The sequence below is a fragment of the Rhamphochromis longiceps genome, linkage group LG17 (assembly GCF_057381845.1).
Source record: "Rhamphochromis longiceps isolate RC_006_pf linkage group LG17, R_longiceps_female_GT1.1, whole genome shotgun sequence".
Lineage (NCBI taxonomy): Eukaryota > Metazoa > Chordata > Actinopteri > Cichliformes > Cichlidae > Rhamphochromis > Rhamphochromis longiceps.
In genome coordinates, this window is record NC_140573.1 from 13320702 (window position 1) to 13342002 (window position 21301).

At 41.5% G+C, this 21301-nt stretch overlaps 1 long non-coding RNA gene across 1 annotated transcript; it reads right to left on the reverse strand.

Moving 5' to 3' along the window:
• Positions 1-659: 659 nt before the first annotated feature.
• LOC146649387 (uncharacterized) lies at positions 660-9938 on the reverse strand. The gene is made up of 4 exons (XR_014908106.1): positions 9607-9938; positions 6596-6730; positions 4603-4685; positions 660-1663 (listed from the first exon to the last, which is right to left on the reverse strand). It is a non-coding gene; the product is annotated as an uncharacterized LOC146649387 (long non-coding RNA).
• Positions 9939-21301: the final 11363 nt, after the last annotated feature.

Sequence of the window (21301 nt, forward strand, 5' to 3'; positions counted from 1 at the left end):
GTGTGAAGTTTTAGGGACATGTTGGTGACCGTACTTGGGAAAAAGCAGAGCTGCAATCCCCAGAGTCCAAAATAGTCTTTGTTGATTGATTAAGACCATAAAACTATACAGTGCTGTTTATGTTTACTTAAGCATCGTTAAAAGGCAGAGGGCGTGGGTGCTGCAGGATCGGTGAGCACACAGGAAGCTGATTGCTCCTTTAGTTCCTCATAAAGAAGGCTGTAACATTGATAATGTTCTGGCAAACAGTTCTCATGGTTTCAGGGCTTTTTATACATTTGTCAGAAGAAGAATGATCTGTATTTGTGGGAGAAAATCATAGAACCTTCTGCAATATCCCCCAGTGAGATCTGTGGCTGGCGGTGAGATCTACTGCTGACAGGACTGCACCCACAGGGTTTCTAGCCACAGTCCGCCCCCACGTTCATCTAGGTCTGATGCTGTAAACAGAACTGGGTGCACATGAACTACTCATAAAAGACTGGAGTTAAGGTACCATTGGTGCTTGAAATACTACCAATTCTAATGATATCAAATTGCTACTGTACACAAAGTGATATTGTTTTCCTGACACAAGGTGTATTATTCTAGCCAGTTTAAGTTGTGAAAACATAGTGGCTGGTGTCTTGATGCATTCTCAATCATCCAGGAAAGTAAATCTCCAAAAAGTTCTTCAGTCTCAGCTGACTGCAGGTTTCCCCAATCTTATAAACAGAACATTTGCATAATGACTGAAACCAGCCCACTGAAGGAACAGTGGTCTGGGAGGTCGGTTCCTTAATCTTAATTAAGATTAAGGAACTGAAGAAGTCACTTGGGTGAGTGACGAAACGTTTCTCCCACAAAACACTACGTCCAGATGAACAGAATCAACTTTTTGGAGATAGTGGCTGGTGCACTTTGACTTCTAGCTGTGTTTAAAATATTTATACAGTAAATGATCATGCTTAGGAATCACACACAGGTACAGAGGGCCTCAGAATAGAAACCTCAGGAAAAGAAACTTGGGGTAAAACCATGATATCAACTAAGAGAAGATTTCATTACATGAAAAAGAAACTGCCACATTTAAGTGTCTGAACCAACCCAATCTCCTTTATTAGACATCAAATATAGGTACCAAATACAGCTTCTATTTCGTACCTAGTTTGTTTTCACTGTTTTGATTAGAGTACCAAAATTAATTGATTAAATAGGTTTAGGAAAACCTAACCTAACTGTGTTAAAATGTGACACCAAGAAAGTGAGAGGAGATCTCTGAGCAGAAATATCTGCATCATCTAATTTAAGGTCACATCTTTATCTCACGGCAGCACGGTGGCACGGTGGTTAGCACTGTTGCCGCACAGCAAAGAGGTCCTGAGTTCAATTCCAACATCAGGCCGGGGTCTTTCTGTGTGGAGTTTGCATGTTCTCCCCGTGTTTGCGTGGGTTCCCTCCGGGTACTCCGGCTTCCTCCCACCGTCCAAAGACATGCAGCTTGTGGGGATAGGTTAATTGGATAACCCAAATTGTCACTAGGTGTGAATGTGCAAATGAATGTGAGTGCGAATGGTTGTTTGTCCCTGTGTGTTAGCCTTGCGACAGACTGGCGACCTGTCCAGGGTGTACCCCGCCTCTCGCCCTATGACAGCTGGGATAGGCTCCAGCTCCCCCCGCGACCCTGAAAAGGATAAGCGGAAGCGAATGGATGGATGGATAGATGGTTATTAAATATTTAATAGTGGAATTTACATGTTTTAGATTACAGTTCCTATCATCAGAATGATAAATACACTTTCCTTCTTTCAAGATATCTGTACAATTGGCTTTCATAGTCCTTGGATAGCTGCTGCTGTATAACGTCTGTCTACTCAAACAATCCTTGATTGGTTTGAGTAGCTGGGTTGATAAGGATAGGTTTGTGAGCGTCATGCTAAAGTGCAGTAATGCTGGCAGACTAGACTCTATAGTACACTTATGATCAATTTCTTGCATCATAACATATATGAAAGGAATAAAAATATGTACCTCATGCACAGTAATCAGTTAGTGAATGCAAAAACAGAACCGGCTTTTGTAACAATTTCATTTAAGAAGGTGTCAAATAAAAATGGACTGGCATATATAGGATTAGCTATTAGCAAGTAGTTTATCACAACACTTTTTGGTTGTCACTGTTTAGCATCATTGTTAATTGTGAGCCTATGCCCAGTCAGTGTATGTGTGTAGACTGTGTTTGTTTTTCCTCTTTTAGATATCACAATCATATAAGAACAATGCATGACCAGTGTACAAGCCTTGGCAAAAATTATGCAATCAGCCCACAACAAACAACTCAAATATGTAAAATTATTTTCATTAAGGCTGTGAGGGGTTTTTTTTCCTTTGCAGATCAAGGATAGGACATATATCACCTGTTGGGATCATGAGGAAAAATATGCCAATTAATACTTTGTTGCATCTTCTCACACTTTTATCGTGCATTGAATGGTTTAAGGCATGGACTTCAGGAAAAACAACATTCTCCATCAAGCTGGTTCCAAACATCTCAGAAGTGCTTTGCAGATTTGAGTTTTATCCTGGACCATTTTTCTTTTCTGTTTCTACCATCAGTTGTCATTCAGTATATCTGAATCTCCCGAAAAAAAAAGTGTTCACCCTTTTTGCTCTGTGGAAAGATCCATTATCATCACCATCATCAAACCTACTTTCTCTGATGGACAGGAAAGTGTCCAAAATTTAAATGTATACCTGTGCATTTACTGTTCAGATAATGAGTGTCATCTCCTCACATCTGTAATGCAACCCAGTATCATAAATGATGTGGGACATTTTCTTGCTTTCTTCAGACAGTCGTCTCTATATGTGTCATTTGAAAAATACTGTATAAAAGTTGCAGTACCATCTCCTCTGCTAGTGAAGATTTGTGCTTCGTGACTGAAAATCACTTTCATCCAGTCATCCACAGTCTATGCTTGTCTCTCTTCAGCCCACTGCAACCTTGTTTTTTTTTTTTTTTTTTTTTTGTACTAGTTGCTATTTGCTTTTCTGCTTATAAATCCCCCTTCATTCAGCCCATTTCTTACTGTTCCATCACGGGCACCAACTTCTGTTTCTACTTGTTTGTTTTACATTTGTTTTATTGTGGATTTTCTATTTTCAAGAGGTTAGGGCAGAATACAAGTCTTTAAAGTTCATTTTTATGTTTTCATTTTATTATCTTCCCAGTTATTTTCCAGTTTAGTTAACTGAGAACTAACATCTTACAGACTGATATCACTCTTGTTGGGCCCATGCTTTTTATCAATCAGATGCACCAGGTTGTTAGGGTCTGTTGCAAACCCATCCATCCATCTTCATCCGCTTTATCCGAGGCCGGGTCGCGGGGGCAGCAGCCTAAGCAAAGAGGCCCAGACCTCCCTCTCCCCAGCCACCTCCTCCAGCTTATCTGGGGGAACACCAAGGCGTTCCCAGGCCAGCCGAGAGATATAATCTCTCCAGCGTGTCCTGGGTCTGCCCTGGGGCCTCCTCCCGGTGGGACATGCCTGGAACACCTCACTCAGGAGGTCCCCAGGGGGCATCCTTGTCAGATGCCCGAACCACCTCAGCTGGCTCCTTTCGATGTGGAGCAGCAGCTGCTCTACTCTGAGCCCCTCCCGGATGGCCGAACATCTCACCTTATCTCTAAGGGAGAGACCAGCCGCCCTTCGGAGGAAGCTCATTTCTGCCGCTTGTATCCGCGATCTCGTTCTTTCGGTCACTACCCACAGCTCGTGGCCATAGGTGAGGGTAGGGACGTAGATCGACCGGTGAATTGAGAGCTTCGCTTTTACACTCAGCTCCCTCTTCACCACAACGGACCGGTGCAGCCTCCGCATTACTGCAGCTGCAGCCCCAATCCGTCTGTCGATCTCCGGCTCCCTTCTCCCATCACTCGCGAACAAGACCCCGAGATACTTGAACTCCTCCACTTGGGGCAGGAACTCATCCCCGACCGGGAGTGGGCACTCCACCCTTTTCCGGCTGAGAACCATGGCCTCAGATTTGGAGGTGCTGATCCTCATTCCCGCTGCTTCACACTCGGCTGCGAACCGTTCCAGTGCGAGCTGGAGGCCCTCACCCGATGAAGCCAACAGAACCACATCATCCGCAAAAATCAGAGATGAGATTCTGAGGCCACCAAAGTGAAAGCCCTCCGCCACTTGGCTGCGCCTAGAAATCCTGTCCATAAAAATTATGAACAGAACCGGAGACAAAGGGCAGCCCTGGCGGAGCCCATCACCCACCGGGAACGAGTCCGACTTATTGCCGGCAATGCTAACCAAGCTCTTACAACGGTTGTATAGGGATCGAATGGCCTGTAGCAATGGGCCAGACACCCCATACTCCCGCAACACCTCCCACAGGACACCCCGAGGGACACGGTCGAATGCCTTCTCCAAGTCCACAAAACACATGTAGACTGGTTGGGCAAACTCCCATGCACCCTCAAGTATCCTCGAGAGGATAAAGAGCTGGTCCAGTGTTCCGCGACCAGGACGAAAACCGCATTGTTCCTCCTGTATCCGAGGTTCGACTAGCGGACGAACTCTCCTTTCCAGCACCCTGGCATAGACTTACCCAGGGAGGTTGAGGAGTGTGATCCCCCTGTAGTTGGAACACACCCTCCGGTCCCCCTTCTTAAAGATGTTGCAAACCCAATTCTACAAAAAAAAGAAAATGTGGTGCTGTTTAAAATGTAAATAAAAACAGAATGCAATGATGTGCAAATCTCATAAACCCATATTTTATTCACAATAGAACATAGAAAAAATCAGATGTTTTCACTTAGAAAATATACAATTTTAAGAAAAATTGTGTCTCTTTTTCAATTTGATGGCAGCAATGCATTACACAAAAGTTGAGACAGCGTCATTTTTATTACTGTGTAGCATTAACAACAGTCTGTTGATGTCCAGGAACTGAAGAAACCAGTTGTTGGATTTTGTGAGAGCAATGTTGTCCCGTTTTTGCATGATATAGGATTCTAGCTGCTCAATAATCCTGGGTCTGATCATAAACTGGATGATCCCTATCCTTTTTAATCCAGAGGATATGGAGTCCATGCTTTCCAAAAATAATTTCAAATCTTGATTTTTCTGACCACAAAACAGTTTTCCATTTCAGTCCATTTGGGACAGAAAAGATTGCAATGTTTCTGGATCATGTGGGGCGATCGTGGCTCAAGAGTTGGGAGTTCGTCTTGTAATCGGAAGGTTGCCGGTTCGAGCCCTGGCTTGGACAGTCTCGGTCGTTGTGTCCTTGGGCAAGACACTTCACCCGTTGCCTACTGGTGGTGGTCAGAGGGCCCGGTGGCGCCAGTGTCCGGCAGCCTCTCCTCTGTCAGTGCGCCCCAGGGTGGCTGTGGCTACAATGTAGCTTGCCATCACCAGTGTGTCAATGTGTGTGTGAATGGGTGGATGACTGGATATGTAAAGCGCTTTGGGGTCCTTAGGGACTAGTAAGGCGCTATATAAATACAGGCCATTTACCATTTATATGTTCACATGTATTGGTTCTTCTTTGCATTATAGGGCTTTAGTCTGCACTCGTGGATGGCATGTGAACTGTGTTTACAGACAATGAGTTCTGTAAGTCTTCCTGAGCCCATGCAGTGATTTCCATGACAGACCATGCCTGTTTTTACTGCAGTGCTGTCTGAGAGCCTGAATCTCACGGGCATCCAGTATGCTTTCTCTAGATTCTTTGACTCTTATGACGACATTATGTACTGTATATGATGAGACATTGAAAGTCTTCACAATTTTATATTGAGGAAAATGTTTTCTGATTATGTTCCACAATTTAAAGATGCAGTTTTTCTGCCCTAACTTGTACTAATAGCTGTTTCCTTTTTATATTGCTTACTTTTACAGCTCTTTGTTGACACCATCCCAACTTTTTGGAGACATGTTGCTGCCATCAAACTCAAAAAGAGACACAATTTTTTTTTATAGTTTTTTTTAGATTATTTATTTTTTAAATCATTATATTCTGCTTATATTTACTTTTTTGGAATAGAGATTGTAGTTCTGCAGGTATTTGATTTTGAAACACCTGCAGAACTACATTTCTACAAGGGATTTCTTTTCTCTGTATTAATCTGAAACAAGATCTGTTTTTGTTTTTTTGCACACTATATTTACACAGCAATCTTTTATACAGGTATTGGAGGTGAAACCCTAACTCGCGCATTTAACACTCACAATTTGAAACACTTGCCCACAGACAATAAAAGCATAATATGGGCAAAGGTGTATATCACCAGAAAGTTATAGATACAGAAACCAAATTTCCTTTTATGATATATAAATTAGAAACCTTAAGCAGCTGAGTTAATTAGAGAAGCTTTCTAACTGTTGTTCTTTGCATGTATAAAGGAAAGCTCAGATGACTGCCACCGCTGAGAACAGTTTGCATTCTGGCATGCTGGGTCAAATTAAAATGCATCTGATTCATCACACACTAGAGCATTAGTAACTCACAACAGGAGTTAAAACCCATGATCTGCAGCAGAGTGGATTTACCACAGCGCAGTAAACAGCCATAATAAACTCTCTGCATAGTTACTCACTATATGAACTCCAAGGTACAGCTATAATACGTCTCCATGAAAACTGGAGACGTATTATAATAGATGAAAATTGTCACGTGTAGTAGAGTAGCACCGCAGCACGTCACCAGTCTAAAGGCCAGATGGTCTCCATACCTGTGAACAGCATACACAAGTTCTGCTTTCAGTCTTATTTGTTGCAGAAATACAGCAATAAATTTGCTTGGTATAATTTTATGTTTGACTTGTTCCTTTTTGATAAACAACATATTCATTACTCCACCTGTGAGATCATTAAAAAAATAAAATGTATATAAATAATTATAATCTGGAGAAAAAGTTCACAAAACAGGCTAAACTATAAAAACCACATAATCCAAAGCTCAGGATTCAAATAGATCTTTCAGAATAACAGTCTCCTTTGCTATAAATCATTAACCAGAGACAACCTGATTAAAACCAAATCACTGACTGACCAAACAGAGATTCTGCCCTCTGAAAAGAGAGCGCTAAGTGATGTCAAGAAGAAGAAATACAGACATATCACATATTAAAGGGAATAAAAACTTGCTGTAAATAATCTTAAAAGAATGAATATTGCAACTCCCAAGTCAGTCTCCTTTCCATCCCATTTCCATGTTTTCCATGTTTCTAGATCAATCCAAACCAGATGGTGTGGAGTGCAAGTGAACTCAAAACCCAGTAACAGGGAGTCTGTGGGGGTACTGACCTACATATCATAATCTGGTAACACAAATGCAAGCACTTGTTTCACAAAATGAATGACATATATCATATAATTAGATATGCATGTTTCTGCTTCAGAAATATTAATTTAGCTGTGCATGAAACTTGGAAACCACTTACTTTTAATGCGTCATCTCTGTATTTACAAGGAGATGACGCATGAGAACGTGCCGTATCGAGAGGGCAAAGAGTCTATCAGTATCCATGGTGATGGATGTTTCTTACCTAGTGGCAAGCATGGATATTCATATACCTTTTGATTCCTACCTAACTCTTTAGTGTGGAGTGGCCTTCACAGCTGTATCTACAGTGGATTGACACTCTATAGTTAAGAGGGAAAGTCTTTTATTTGCCAGTTCCAGTCACGTTACACCTGCCCAGCAGACACCCTCTCCATCACAGGTTTAGCCTTCACACCTGCTCCTTATCAGCTAATCAGCTCCTGACCTGCTACCTGCCTGCCCAGCTGCATGTGTCTGTCAGATCAAGCTGACAAGATGTATAACATTCACTCCAACTGTGTCCATATACATATGGGTGTATTTTTAAGCTTTGTTTTGTCCTTTGTATACATGCAAACAGACCTTTAGGTCAATTCCAACTGATTTTTAGAGAATGTCTTGCAAGTTGAAGATAGGAAAAGTCCCAAAAATTACTATATCTTTTCCTAATCACTGTTCTCGGACTTAGATGGAAAAGTCAGTGAAGTAGGGAGAATTCATAAAAACTGGGTACAAACTCAGTACTATTTAGGGTATTGCAGTGATATGATATTCCTATTGGGTTGCAAACTCAAAATACATCCCAACGCTGAAGAGCATGATATCCTGAAAACCAAATTCACTCTCTCAAATTCAGTCCTCTTTGGGTCATTTTTAATGATTAATTTCCTGACAAAGATGAATTATTCAGACGTAGGGAAAGTAAATAAATCAAAGTAAGAGAAATTGATTTTTGTTTTTATTATTTTGCTGTGTGCACTGAAATATCTCACTTAAATTAAGTTTTTATGCTTAATAAACATGTTATGCGAGATACGTGTGAAACAACATGTAACCATAACCGATAATAGTCTATCATCACTATTTAATCATGTCGTAGGCAAAAACTGTGACAGTGATGTCAATATTACTGACACTGTCAGACACCAAGCTTGGACTTCATCGGCTACCAATACCAATATTAGAAACTATGATATCACGAAAAGGGTTTTAAATAGATTATATACACTTAGACAACCTGGTCAACAGTTTATTTAGTAGTCTTTTTAGTAAGTTGGTATTTTCAAAAAAGATTAATTAAATTCTTGTATTAATAAACGGATCTACTCTTACTTTTAGTAAGAGACAGAATGAGGACATCCCTTCATGTTCTCTTTAACATACCTGACATCTTTATATTTGCCAGACCTCGACCTTCACTTCCAACCAATTGCGGCAAATCCTACCTTGAAGTGCCTGCTGTTGTGATTTGGTGACATAAATAAAACTAAAATGAACTGAATGTTCAGAAGCAGATTTGAATGTATCAGTGCAATCCTTGCCTACTGTGTGGATTTTACTGATGACTTGGATGATGGTCTCTCAGTTGTGTTGATATTCTGTTTTTTTATGAGTAGTTTGAGAGTGTGTCCTTTCATGAAGGATGTTCCAGTGTAACATGTGTAATACGGCTGTAATAACAATAAGGTCACGTCATTCAGCTGGGAACATTGCTAAGCAAAACTGATTACTGGGCATCAACCACAGACTTTTGTAAGCAATGTCACAATTATTTCCTGATAGAATCAGCTACGATATGTCCTTCAACTCTTTATGACAAACAATCAAGCCTCTGCTTCCTGTTTACACTGGCACATACATACAGTGTACATAAATAGTCATTTTATGTTTATCATTTCCACTTACAAAGAAAATGAAGAAAATAAGCTAGTCTAGATTAGATCCTTAAAATTGCTTTATTGTATAAATCCCAGCTGGCTCACCTACCTGTGTAAGTAAATATATCATCGCAAATCTTTTAAGTGTCAAACTTGGCAAAGATGTCATTTTATGGTTTATGACTCGCCTCAGCCCCTATGTGTTTCCAATAACTGCCAGACTGCTGTTAAAGTAATTATGCCCTTAGTCAGCAAATTAAAAGACAGAGCAGTCAGTCCAGTGGCATAATGGGATTAGCTAACAAATGACAAATGAGTGTGACACTTTTAAAATGTATGGTAGCATAGCTGGAGGGAAAGATCTGTTTTCATTAGTTTTACAAAAAAGCCATTTTCCTTTCCTTACCTCAACAAAGCATGTTAGATCAGACCGCAAGTCCTCCCTTTATCTCAAACAGCGAGGACACATAAATTGATTTGCTGCTAAGACTGCACTTTGTGTTCCCCAAGTGTAGTGGATAGAGCAGGGCGATATGGCCAAAAATATTTATCACGATATACATTTGAAAATTTGCGATAACGATATAACTGACGATATAATTGATGCGAGACAAAATACAACTCCACAACATTACTAGCGCAAAAAGACAACCTTCCATTAATTTTCACTTAAACAAGAAGCTGGTTTTTATGTACATTAAAGCTTTATAAAAATGTAACAGTGCAAATGCAAATTCCTTGCTGAAAGTTTAACCAAAAGGCATTTTCAGTAGAAATGGGCTGACATATCCTGAGCATAACCATATATAATATCCACTGAAGTTAAAAAGAGGTGTTTTGCAACATTAAACTGTAGTGTGCAGTACGTATTTTTTGGACCATAAGGCACATTGAGCTAAACAAAGCAGTTAGATAAATCAAACTTTATTAAACTCATTCTTCTTGCTTCCTCCACTTCTGTACCATTGATTCATTGATGTTGAATTCTCTGGCAGCTGCTCTATTCCCATGTTGTTGCAGTATATTAATGACTAGCCTTGTATTGTGGATGGATTATCTCAGTTGTTCTCCTGACTGACGTTTGGTCCGTTTACAGCATCCTGCCATGCGATTGCATTTGTCTCTAACCATGAGGAACCTTAGTGTTCATCCTCCAGCTTCACTGTTTATGTTATGCTAACATAGCTGTGTCGCTAGCGATCACGTAGCACATCATTATATACCAGCTAGCCCAACTTCAGTAACCCTACAAACGTCACTGCTGTTTAGTTTCCTGCCTTCATTTATGTTGGAAGTGATAGCAGAGCTGTACGTTTGAATTTTTTCAGAAATCTCTCAGTCAGAACATGCTATATCATGCTTAGGTAACTAGCGAAACTAGTGAGCTAACTTCCGCTAGCTTCCTGCTAACTTCTAACTCCGTTAAATGTAATAAATTTTGTTTTCATGGATGCCTGGAAGTTAAACTGAATTGTTACACCTGGTAAAGCAGCAATGCTGATCGTTTTATTAAAGATGAAAGAATTTAGACAGTTAACTCTCAGTGATGCTGCAGTGTTTGTTTGACCTGAAGAGTACTGAGTTTAGGACCCAGATTACTCCCAGATTTAAGAGCATCTTAGTCCGACAAATACAACAATAACGACGGCCGCTTGCATGTTCTGCAAAAAAATGTGCTTTGTTGTGTATCTGACGGACAAACACCAAACCAGTTCCACATCACTGAAGTTGCACCATTTTTACAAACCAATTCTGGTTCATCTGTTTCACTCAACAATCGGCCATGTGCGTATGAAAACAAAGGCACTGCGCATGCGCGTTTTACTCATATTCTATCGCGATATTTCATTTTCCTATCGTTGCCTAACATTATACCGGTATTACCGTGAACGGTATAATATGGCCCAGCCCTAGTAGTGGAGATATCAAAGATAGGCACGGCTGTGGTACTGATTCAGTCTTTGAGCACTACAGTCACCCCGGTGTCGGCCAGAACACCACTTAAGGCCAAATTGTCCCAGAGTATGAAAGAAGGAGGGAGCTTGAGGTTCCATTTGAGGCACTTTATTGTTATCACTCAATTTCTGGGGCTGTAAACACAGCGGGTGTACATAGGTGTGTGTGTGGTTTCCTACAAAGGAAATAAACAAGGGAAATAACGATAAATAAAGAGAATAGGCAAGTCAAATACTCAAATATAAACATGATACAATATAGTTAAAATAAGCAAATATAAAGATCAGAAAAATATAATACACTTCAAACTGCTCACACTATGCAACTAAACAGTGCGAGGTTAAGCAACCGTCAGTACACAGGAACTACTTCCGGTAGTTGTACAAAATAATTATAATCCGCTATAATGCTCTTATTGTGAAGGGTATACTTCCGGTCGAACTACGTTCGCTATTTTATTAATCCTCGTACCTAATTGTTCGCTACAAACTCCGCTACTTCAAAGTAAACAATCACAAGCATCACATACAACATACAGAGAAGGTCTGATAACACAGGAATGACATTATGGACATACGAGCGACCGTACATGCGTCAACAAAGCTAAACCGGGGTAAGCTAACAACATAAATTAGCATATGAAATGAGGGTGAACTCACGCGTTGCATGCGTGGGCTCCAACTATGGACTACATTAGCTCCTAAATGGTAACATACTACAGTACTGACACAAACAAAGGCAAAATACAACACAGGTCACTACTTACTTGTCATTTACGCACACATAACATCCCCCAGGAATCAGTGCACCCCCTCCGGACCAACACTGCTCATCCGACATTAAACTGCCCACCTTACTAACCGGATGATGTCACTAGAAGGTGGGCTGGCCCAAACTGGCAGAAGACTGAACATTAAATGAACTTATATAAACTTATAAACACCAGTAAAACTATTCTATGAACTTTGGGGCCTTTTATACACCAAGTCTTTCTGCATTACACAATATGTTGGATAATGCGATTTCTAAAATGTTGATCTGAGTTAGAAAGGCCAAAGAGAACAAAAAAAGAGGCCCATCGGCAGAAGCCAGGCTGATTGTTTGCAGTGAAAACATAAAAAATCTCTTCTTACTGTGTTTTGTGGTATTTGATAGAGCAATGCCACTGCACTTCAATTAAAGGGATCCATGGAATTACCTGTGTGTACTGCCGATACAGTACAAACAATGCAGTAATCGTCAATTTTAATTACATTTATTATCAAATGTATCCACAATGCTAAACGGTTTCAAAGGATGTGCTTTCACCAGACATCAGTTGATTTTATCCCTAATGAGCTCCGAGACCTCACTCGTTATTGAACTGAGCTCTTTATTTTGATGTCGGCTGTAAGCCTGTAAAGTTTTAGACTGCATCTTCCACAGATACGATAATTTTTTTCCCCCAGGACAACAGTTTGTAAATGTGGCAAACACATACAAAAACACAGTGTTAAAATTAAGTATTATAGTTTTGTCATATCACAAAAAAGTGCACACATGCATGGTAAAGCAGGTACAGGGGAGTTTCTGCTTAGTGACTAAAAAACCTTATAAGCATTCCCACAGGGAACTCTGCTCTTGTAGAAGTTATGACATAATGTACGACAGACTAATAGAGCGGGAGTGGAAATTATGGCGTAGTTACTTATAGTATAGAGGTCATTTAAAAAAAAGTTTTCATTCTGGAGTTTAACTGTGACTTTTGCTAAAAGAAAACATTGTGTGAATGAATTGCTTATTATTGCCAACTGCAAGAGGACAAAAAAAAGCATTAAAAACTTCAAAAACACATTTTCAACTTTTAACCCAACTATAAATTTTAGCCCTGTTGTCTTTATTACCCAAACTGTCCTATAAACCAGAGAACCAGATATGCAGGCCAAGCAATGTATATATTTATGTACTCAGTGTGTGCATGTGCTCAAACAATGGAGATCAGTGGCGTTGCGCGTGCACGTGTCAGCGGGTACGTGCTTCATTGCATGTATGATCACATTAGAGGACCAGACCCTCCTTTCAGGTTTTAATTAGCAGGCCTCACAGCTGCTTACCGTTAGAAAGGCAGGAGAGAACATCCAGCGATAAGCAAATTAACACTGAGTGAAGCTCTGCTCAGGTCTGGGAGTTTGAGCCTGAGCAGACTCTGGCTGTTATTACAGCTGCAGGCGGAGAAACATACACAAACACAAGTGCTGTACACAGAGGTGGATAAATCATCAGATTTTGTACTTAGGTAAAAGTAGCCACACTGCACTTTGGAAATACTATGTGGAAAAAGCAGTCATTTACATTTTTACTCAAGATAGAAAGCATCAAAATTCACTTAATGAAAAAAAATAAAGGCATATTTCAGACTAATTTATGTTATATTTGTAACTTGTATTCATTGATTCATTAATGTGTCAGTTTCTTTAAATTTGAAAGTGCAATAGATGCTACTTGTAGCCTACATTTAGTCCTTGTTTTATTTTTTATTTTTTCTCAAACTTTCCATCGCACCCTTTACTAGGGAATATTAATAAACTATATGAGAAAAATGGACATAGACAATGTGACTTTACCCACTACTTTCTTAATTCCATTCTGTAGCCTGAAGATTAGAATTCTGGCAGCTCCCATCTTGATTATGATTAGATTAAAGTCTAGGTTTTGATCTTCGCTGTGTGCTGTCGGCTTTGTGCTCACACCCAACTACAAAGAGAAAGATCATATGCGTGTCCTCATTATGATAGGGATTTGTGTTGGTTTTTGGGCTGTAGCCTCAGATTGATATTGTTGACTGGTAATTATAAAACAATATTTTTCAGGTCATTTTACATAAGGAAATGAAAAAGAAAGGCAACGAGTAGCGTAACTAATCATTCTCTCATGGGACGAATTAAGTTATGTACTCCACTTTAAGAAGAGTTCTGTGTAATATGTGTAATTACTTTTACTTTATTAATTTTTGCGAGTAACGACTCCAACAGTGATGAGAACAAAGAGAGGAAAGGTGTCCAACAGGCACAAACATTTGACCACACAGCACAAATTCTAATTTTCACGAGTTTGATGTCATTGCTATGCTGCTTAGTAATGCTGTCCACACTCTGTCCACTAGACTCGTTAAAAAGGGAGACAAAAGCCATGGAGAATAAAAATGTTTCTGGTACCAGGCTTCAAATGTGCTTTTTGACACCCTGAAGTGAGCCATTTTGACATGGGAGTCTATGGGTGCTTTTTGAGTCAGCCTTAAGTGATAAACCTTGTAAAATACGATTAGTTGTAAATGTCAGTGAACAGCTATTATTCCATCACATAAACCTATGTCATTTTTTCCAAAACAATGTCAGTTTTTTTGATTTATGGACATTTTTTTCTTCAATCAAGGCAACGCTGCAGCTTCATTACAACCACATCAGCAACTTTAATTTTTAAATCACAAAGTAATCCAGGGTATGCTCCATAGAGTCAAATATTCTGATCACCAGGCTCTATGAGTTTCCTTTATCTCGCTTACCTTGGCACTATGATGTTTTCCACTGAGATCCAGAAAAAGTGCTGAGGAAATGATATTTTCTGAAAGGATTTAAAAGTACAGGTCACATATCTAAACACAACGGGGAAATGAACAGAAAAAGACAAAAGATTTGAGTGTACAAGAAAATAAATAGAGAAATAGAAAGATGTGCACTCAAGAGACAAAACAAAAGAAAAAATCCCAACAAAGAAACTCTCAGGAAATGAAACAACTTGGCAGAGAAAGGAACACTAGAAAACTAAAGGCATAGCAGTGACCATAACTATTCAACAACAATAGAAGAGTCATTCAATCATTTAATTATTTATATTTGTTTTCATGCTGTTTAAAGGGTTTTTTGTGCTTTAAAAAGTGTCTCTGATTTTCTTCTTTGTGATGTCCTCTTTTAAATTTTCCTTTGAGCTACATGTCAGTTTTGCATAAGACTTACTTTTGTCTTCAATTAACCTTTTCCAATTCCTCCAGCCTATATTGTGCTTTATTTACTTTTCTTACACCAGTGCCTGTACACTGTGGCTGGAAGAAAAGCGAATCATTTCTGTTTGTCTTTCCACCGGGGCTTCACATACCCTGTATTTTTCTGAAAAGCCATTTTCTCTGTTTTTCTTTTCTGTTGCTGGTCTGTTACCTGGAAAGATTAATGATAGCACTAAGAAAAGCCAAGTTAACTTGTTTTATCCCTGACCATACAGACCTCCAACAACCCACAGTTTTTAGTATAGTTTCAATCTGCATGGTGGAGAAATGCAGCAAGCAGCGTCATACCTTCTACATTTGTAGGCTGAAGCAAGACCACAGTTGTTAATGCTATGACCTCTGTGGCTGCTGTGATGTAAAAGGAGGCGGTACACACCCTTGAAGTCATATATGTTGTTCTCTCAGGAAATGTCATGTGGACTGACAGAAAAGATTCTCCTGGTGCTGCAGAGGTTTCTCAAAAATAGTGCTCTTTGTTTTTTCTTTTAAATATAGGGTGAAAAATGTTACATGTTTTTATACTTTCTGTAATAAGAACCACGTGAGGAGGACCTAAATGTGGGTCATATTTTCAGGCTATAATCATAATTTAGGATGGAAAAATTAAATAAATAAATAAAAACACTTCAAAAATCATAAGGAAATAAACACATGAGTATGTCAGCTTCGTGACATCGTCGAAATGTGTGCAGTGTTTCCCATTAAGAACATACCAAGCAGACAGTTAGATCCAAATGTTTCACAACACATTTATTACTTGATAGCCAGATTGCCAGGTTAAAGTACCATTCTTATGTTCTGCTTTTTCCTTTACAATAAAATGCAGAGAAAATGTTGGTAAAAATCCAAAAAGAAAAAATAGACTTAGAGGGTATTTACTGCTTATAGTACTTCTCAGCAAGCAATAAACAATCGGGTTGTAATTTAAAAGCTTTCAGAATCTGCTTCTAAATGTTAAACATTTCTCATGGAGATTTATTGCCACGCTGTCCAGCAGAGTCAACAAGCATGAAGAACAAGCAAAAACAAACCACTGACAGTGTTTATGCCAACAGCTGGCCTTGCACACACTTTTCCAAATCTGCACGTTGTTCATCAGTGTTATACAATTGTGACATTTCACTGAATTTTTGTGGTCTTCCATCGAAAGTCTGATGTCTAGTTAGCAGACTGTTGGGGCATTTTTTACTGTCAGCAAGAGGCCAGGTTTCAACATAGGGTGTGAATGGTGTGATGTGATTAATGTGAAGTTGCTGAATTTTCTAGTAACAGAAATAATTTCAGGACTGACTGGTGGATTTAATTAAGAATAGTCTTTAGTAATAGCTTTCTCATAGTGTGCTTAGTAAGGGTCTGTTGCAAACCCATCCATCCATCCATCCATCCATCCATCTTCATCCGCTTTATCCGAGGCCGGGCCGCGGGGGCAGCAGCCTAAGCAGAGAGGCCCAGACCTCCCTCTCCCCAGCCACCTCCTCCAGCTTTTCCGGGGGAACACCAAGGCGTTCCCAGGCCAGCCAAGAGATATAATCTCTCCAGCGTGTCCTGGGTCTGCCCCGGGCCTCCTCCTGGTGGGACATGCCAGGAACACCTCACCTAGGAGGCGCCCAAGAGGCATCCTTGTCAGATGCCCGAACCACCTCAGCTGGCTCCTTTCGATGTGGAGCAGCAGCGGCTCTACTCTGAGCCCCTCCCGGATGGCCGAACTTCTCACCCTATCTCTAAGGGAGAGGCCAGCCACCCTTCGGAGGAAGCTCATTTCTGCCACTTGTATCCGCGATCTCGTTCTTTCGGTCACTACCCACAGCTCGTGGCCATAGGTGAGGGTAGGGACGTAGCTCGACCGGTAAATTGAGAGCTTCGCTTTTACACTCAGCTCCCTCTTCACCACGATAGACCGGTGCAGCGTCCGCATTACTGCAGCTGCAGCCCCAATCCGTCTGTCGATCCCCGGCTCCCTGCTCCCATCACTCACGAACAAGACCCCGAAATACTTGAACTCCTCCACTTGGAGCAGGAACTCATCCCCGACCCGGAGTGGGCGACCGTGGCTCAGGGGGTTGGGAAGCGCATCTGTAACCGATCCCCAGGCTTTCTGTCCTGGTCGTTGTGTCCTTGAGCAAGACGCTTTACCCTACCGCCTACTGGTGTTGGCCAGAGGGACCGATGGCGCGATATGGCAGCCTTGCTTCTGTCAGTCTGCCCCAGGGCAGCTGTGGCTACAACTGTAGCTTGCCTCCACCAGTGTGTGAATGTGAGAGTGAATGAATAGTGGCATTGTAAAGCGCTTTGGGTGCCTTGAAAAGCGCTATATAAATCCAATCCATTATTATTATTATTATTACTCCACCCTTTTCCGGCTGAGAACCATGTCCTCAGATTTGGAGGTGCTGATCCTCATTCCCGCTGCTTCACACTCGGCTGCGAACCGTTCCAGTGCGAGCTGGAGGCCCCCACCCAATGAAGCCAACAGAACCACATCATCCGCAAAAATCAGAGATGAGATTCTGAGGCCACCAAAGTGAAAGCCCTCCGCCACTTGGCTGCGCCTAGAAATCCTGTCCATAAAAATTATGAACAGAACCGGAGACAAAGGGCAGCCCTGGCGGAGCCCATCACCCACCGGGAACGAGTCCGACTTATTGCCGGCAATGCTAACCAAGCTCTTACAACGGTTGTATAGGGATCGAATGGCCCGTAGCAATGGGCCAGACACCCCATACTCCCGCAACACCTCCCACAGGACACCCCGAGGGACACGGTCGAATGCCTTCTCCAAGTCCACAAAACACATGTAGACTGGTTGGGCAAACTCCCATGCACCCTCAAGTATCCTCGAGAGGATAAAGAGCTGGTCCAGTGTTCCGCGACCAGGACGAAAACCGCATTGTTCCTCCTGTATCCGAGGTTCGACTAGCGGACGAACTCTCCTTTCCAGCACCCTGGCATAGACTTACCCAGGGAGACTGAGGAGTGTGATCCCCCTGTAGTTGGAACACAACCTCCGGTCTCCCTTCTTAAAGATGGGGACCACCACCCTGGTCGGCCAGTCCAGGGGTACTGCCCCTGATCTCCACTCAACATTGTAGAGGCGCGTCAACCAGGACAGCCCTACAACGTCCAGAGCCTTCAGGAACTCGGGGCGGACCTCATCAACACCAGGGGCTCTGCCCCCAAGGAGTTGTTTAACTGCCTCAGAAGGCTGGGTACTCTGAACTGCCACTCGGCGCATAAGCGCAGATGACAATCAGGACCCGTTCCCCGACCCTAAGCTGCAGGGAACAAACCCTCTCATCCACCGGGAAAAACCCCAACGTACCGGCAGCAAGCCAAGGGGATATTAGAATACCCACCCCAGCCCGCCGCCTCTCACCAGGGGCAACTCCAGACTGAGACAGAGTCCAGCCCCTCTCCAGGAGACTGGTTCCAGAGCTCAAGCCATGCGTAGAGGTGAGCCCGACTATATCTAGCCGGTATCTCTCAACCTCATGCACTAACTCAGGCTCCTTCCCCACCAGAGAGGTGACATTCCATGTCCCTATTGCCAGTCTTGGCAGCCGGGGATCAGTCCGCCAGGGCCTCCGCTCCTGGCCGCCATCCGGCACACAATGCACCCGAACCCTATGGCGCCTCCTGCAGGTGGTAGACTTGCGGGAGGATGGGCCCATGTCTCCTCTTCGGGCTGTGCCCGGCCGGGCCCCATGGACTAAGGCCCGGCCACCAGACGCTCGCCCTCGGGCACCCTCCCCGGGCCTGGCTCCAGGGCGGGGCCCCGGTAACCCTATCCCGGGCAGGATAAACTGTTCCCTCGATGTTCTCTTCATAAGGGTCTTCTGAATCGCTCTTTGTCTGGTCCCTCACCCAGGACCAATTTGCCATGGGAGACCCTACCAGGGGGCAAAAGCCCCCAGACAACATAGCCCCTGGGATCCCAGGGACACACAAACCCCTCCACCACGATAAGGTAGCGATTCACGGAGAGGTTGCTTGAAACATGAGCATTTAAATGTGGAGGTTTGTTTTGATTCTGATGTTTTTAATCAGCTGCTGAGATTAGTCATCAGAATAAGTCCTTGAATCATTGAGAAAACATCTTACTGGAGGAAATAAGGGGTGAGTTTCAATGACAGGCTGCAAACTTTACTTGGTGATTGAATGGATGAGAAGCAGAGACACTTCACCGCTTAGGGAGGTTAATTCTAGGATGTGAAGCCAAAGGACCAAAAACAGAAAAAGGATCAAAAATCCAAAATGTTTTCAGTTTCCGACTGAGTTTTCTCATTTATTTCCGATGAAGCTGCCTTTGCACTGCAGCATTTCTTTTGAAACTTCTGCTAAGATTTATCCTCAAAGGTCACTGTGCAGGGTTACAATTTCTACCACAGTGACAGTGGGTCCAAAATGAAAGGCCAAAGTTTTGCTCAACAGCTCATGCTGAGAGTATAAGTGCAGTCCGTGTACTCCCACAGAGCATATAGATTGGACAGGCAGTCAGATTTGACAGGGGGCATTTGCCTTATTTCACGTTACTCCTTCTTTAATAAATAAGGATATAAATAATGAATAATAGAAGTAAAAGAAAGAAAGGTGAGGGTACTTAAGAGAGGATATGAACTAAGGTGCAGAGTAAAGAATAAATAAATAAAATGAATTGTTAATATAATATGTAACCTAAACAGTGGACCAGCTTTATAGGCTACACAACAAATAGGCTCAATCAATAGGCTTTATGTAAAATGGATATTACTTAACTATTAATAAGATTTTAAAAAACAAACCCAGAGAAGTTTTTCTACTAAGCATTTTAGAGTTTCACAGCTAAAAGTTTACATTTTGCTAACTACAAGTTACCTTTTAAATGTAGTCGTGTCATTCTTATCAACCTTGATCCTCGCGACAGCAGAGCGTGTCTCACTATATTTAGATTCCTAAAATTCTACGAGGGACAAATGAGCTCTGTGTTAATTGTCATAATACATCCATCAGTTTATCTATTCATCTTCTTAACCATCTCTCCAATTCAGGGTGCCAGACATGCTGGAGCCTAGCCCAGCTATCATCCCAGGCAGGTCGCCTGTCCATCGTAGGCCACTAAACATAAACGGTTTTATGATGATTTAATTTTTATTCATTTATATTGACCATTCTTAAGAGAATGACATGTTTAATAGTCCTATATTAGTAGTAATACAATATTCCCAAAGCAGCCTTCAAAAAACAGTTTCAAGAGCTGATTTCAACAGTTCAACAGCTAAATATTATGTTGTATTTATAATTAAATGGCTTAAAGAAGGAATCATTCTTGGAACAACTAAAGAAATAAAATTTATGCATGACTTTAATTCACAACGCCTCAAATCCTTCATCAGAGTGACCAGAAAAAATACTTGATTAATGAACTATTTTGTCTCGTGTTTGGACCTTTCCATCTCTGTGCCCCAGTACTGGTATTGAATGAAATCAGAAAAATGTTAGCCAGTGGTACTGTAGCTCCAGCCCTAAGTGTGCTTATCCAGATTCCTCATCCCTGGTCCTCACTTGTTGTCTCTCACTCCCATACATTTTAGATGACGGAGAAATATTCACACAAGCACACCAGTGGATTTATCACTTTTTTGTGATTTACTCAAGCTGCAGAATTCCTGCATGTTGCGGCTGACGTACAGCAGTATATCAGACAGAAACGAGAATGTGTGTCTGTGCAGACACAACTATGTGTGCATTCTTTTCTTTCTGTGTTTGCAGAAACTTTCCACAGGAAGGAATCTTACCTTAAACAACATAAGTCTCGTAACAACAGTTCAATCATGCTACCACTGATCCCAATTTGAAGCTCATCTGGAAGGATGCTCTTTAAGTATTAATTCAAATATTTTTAGAGATTCTGCCTCTATTAAAGAATCAAGGCACTTTATATTCTATTTTTGTGCTCTTACTAAGCAGCAAAGCAGGCAGACAGAATTTCCCAAAAGCAAATATTTATGCATGTTTGCATAAATATCCTTGTCTGTATGAGTTAGATTCCCAGATTAGATTTGATTAGTTATTTACTGTGTAGTTGCTCAGATATGTTCCCCTTAAATAGGCATCTTTATGCAGTGGGTAT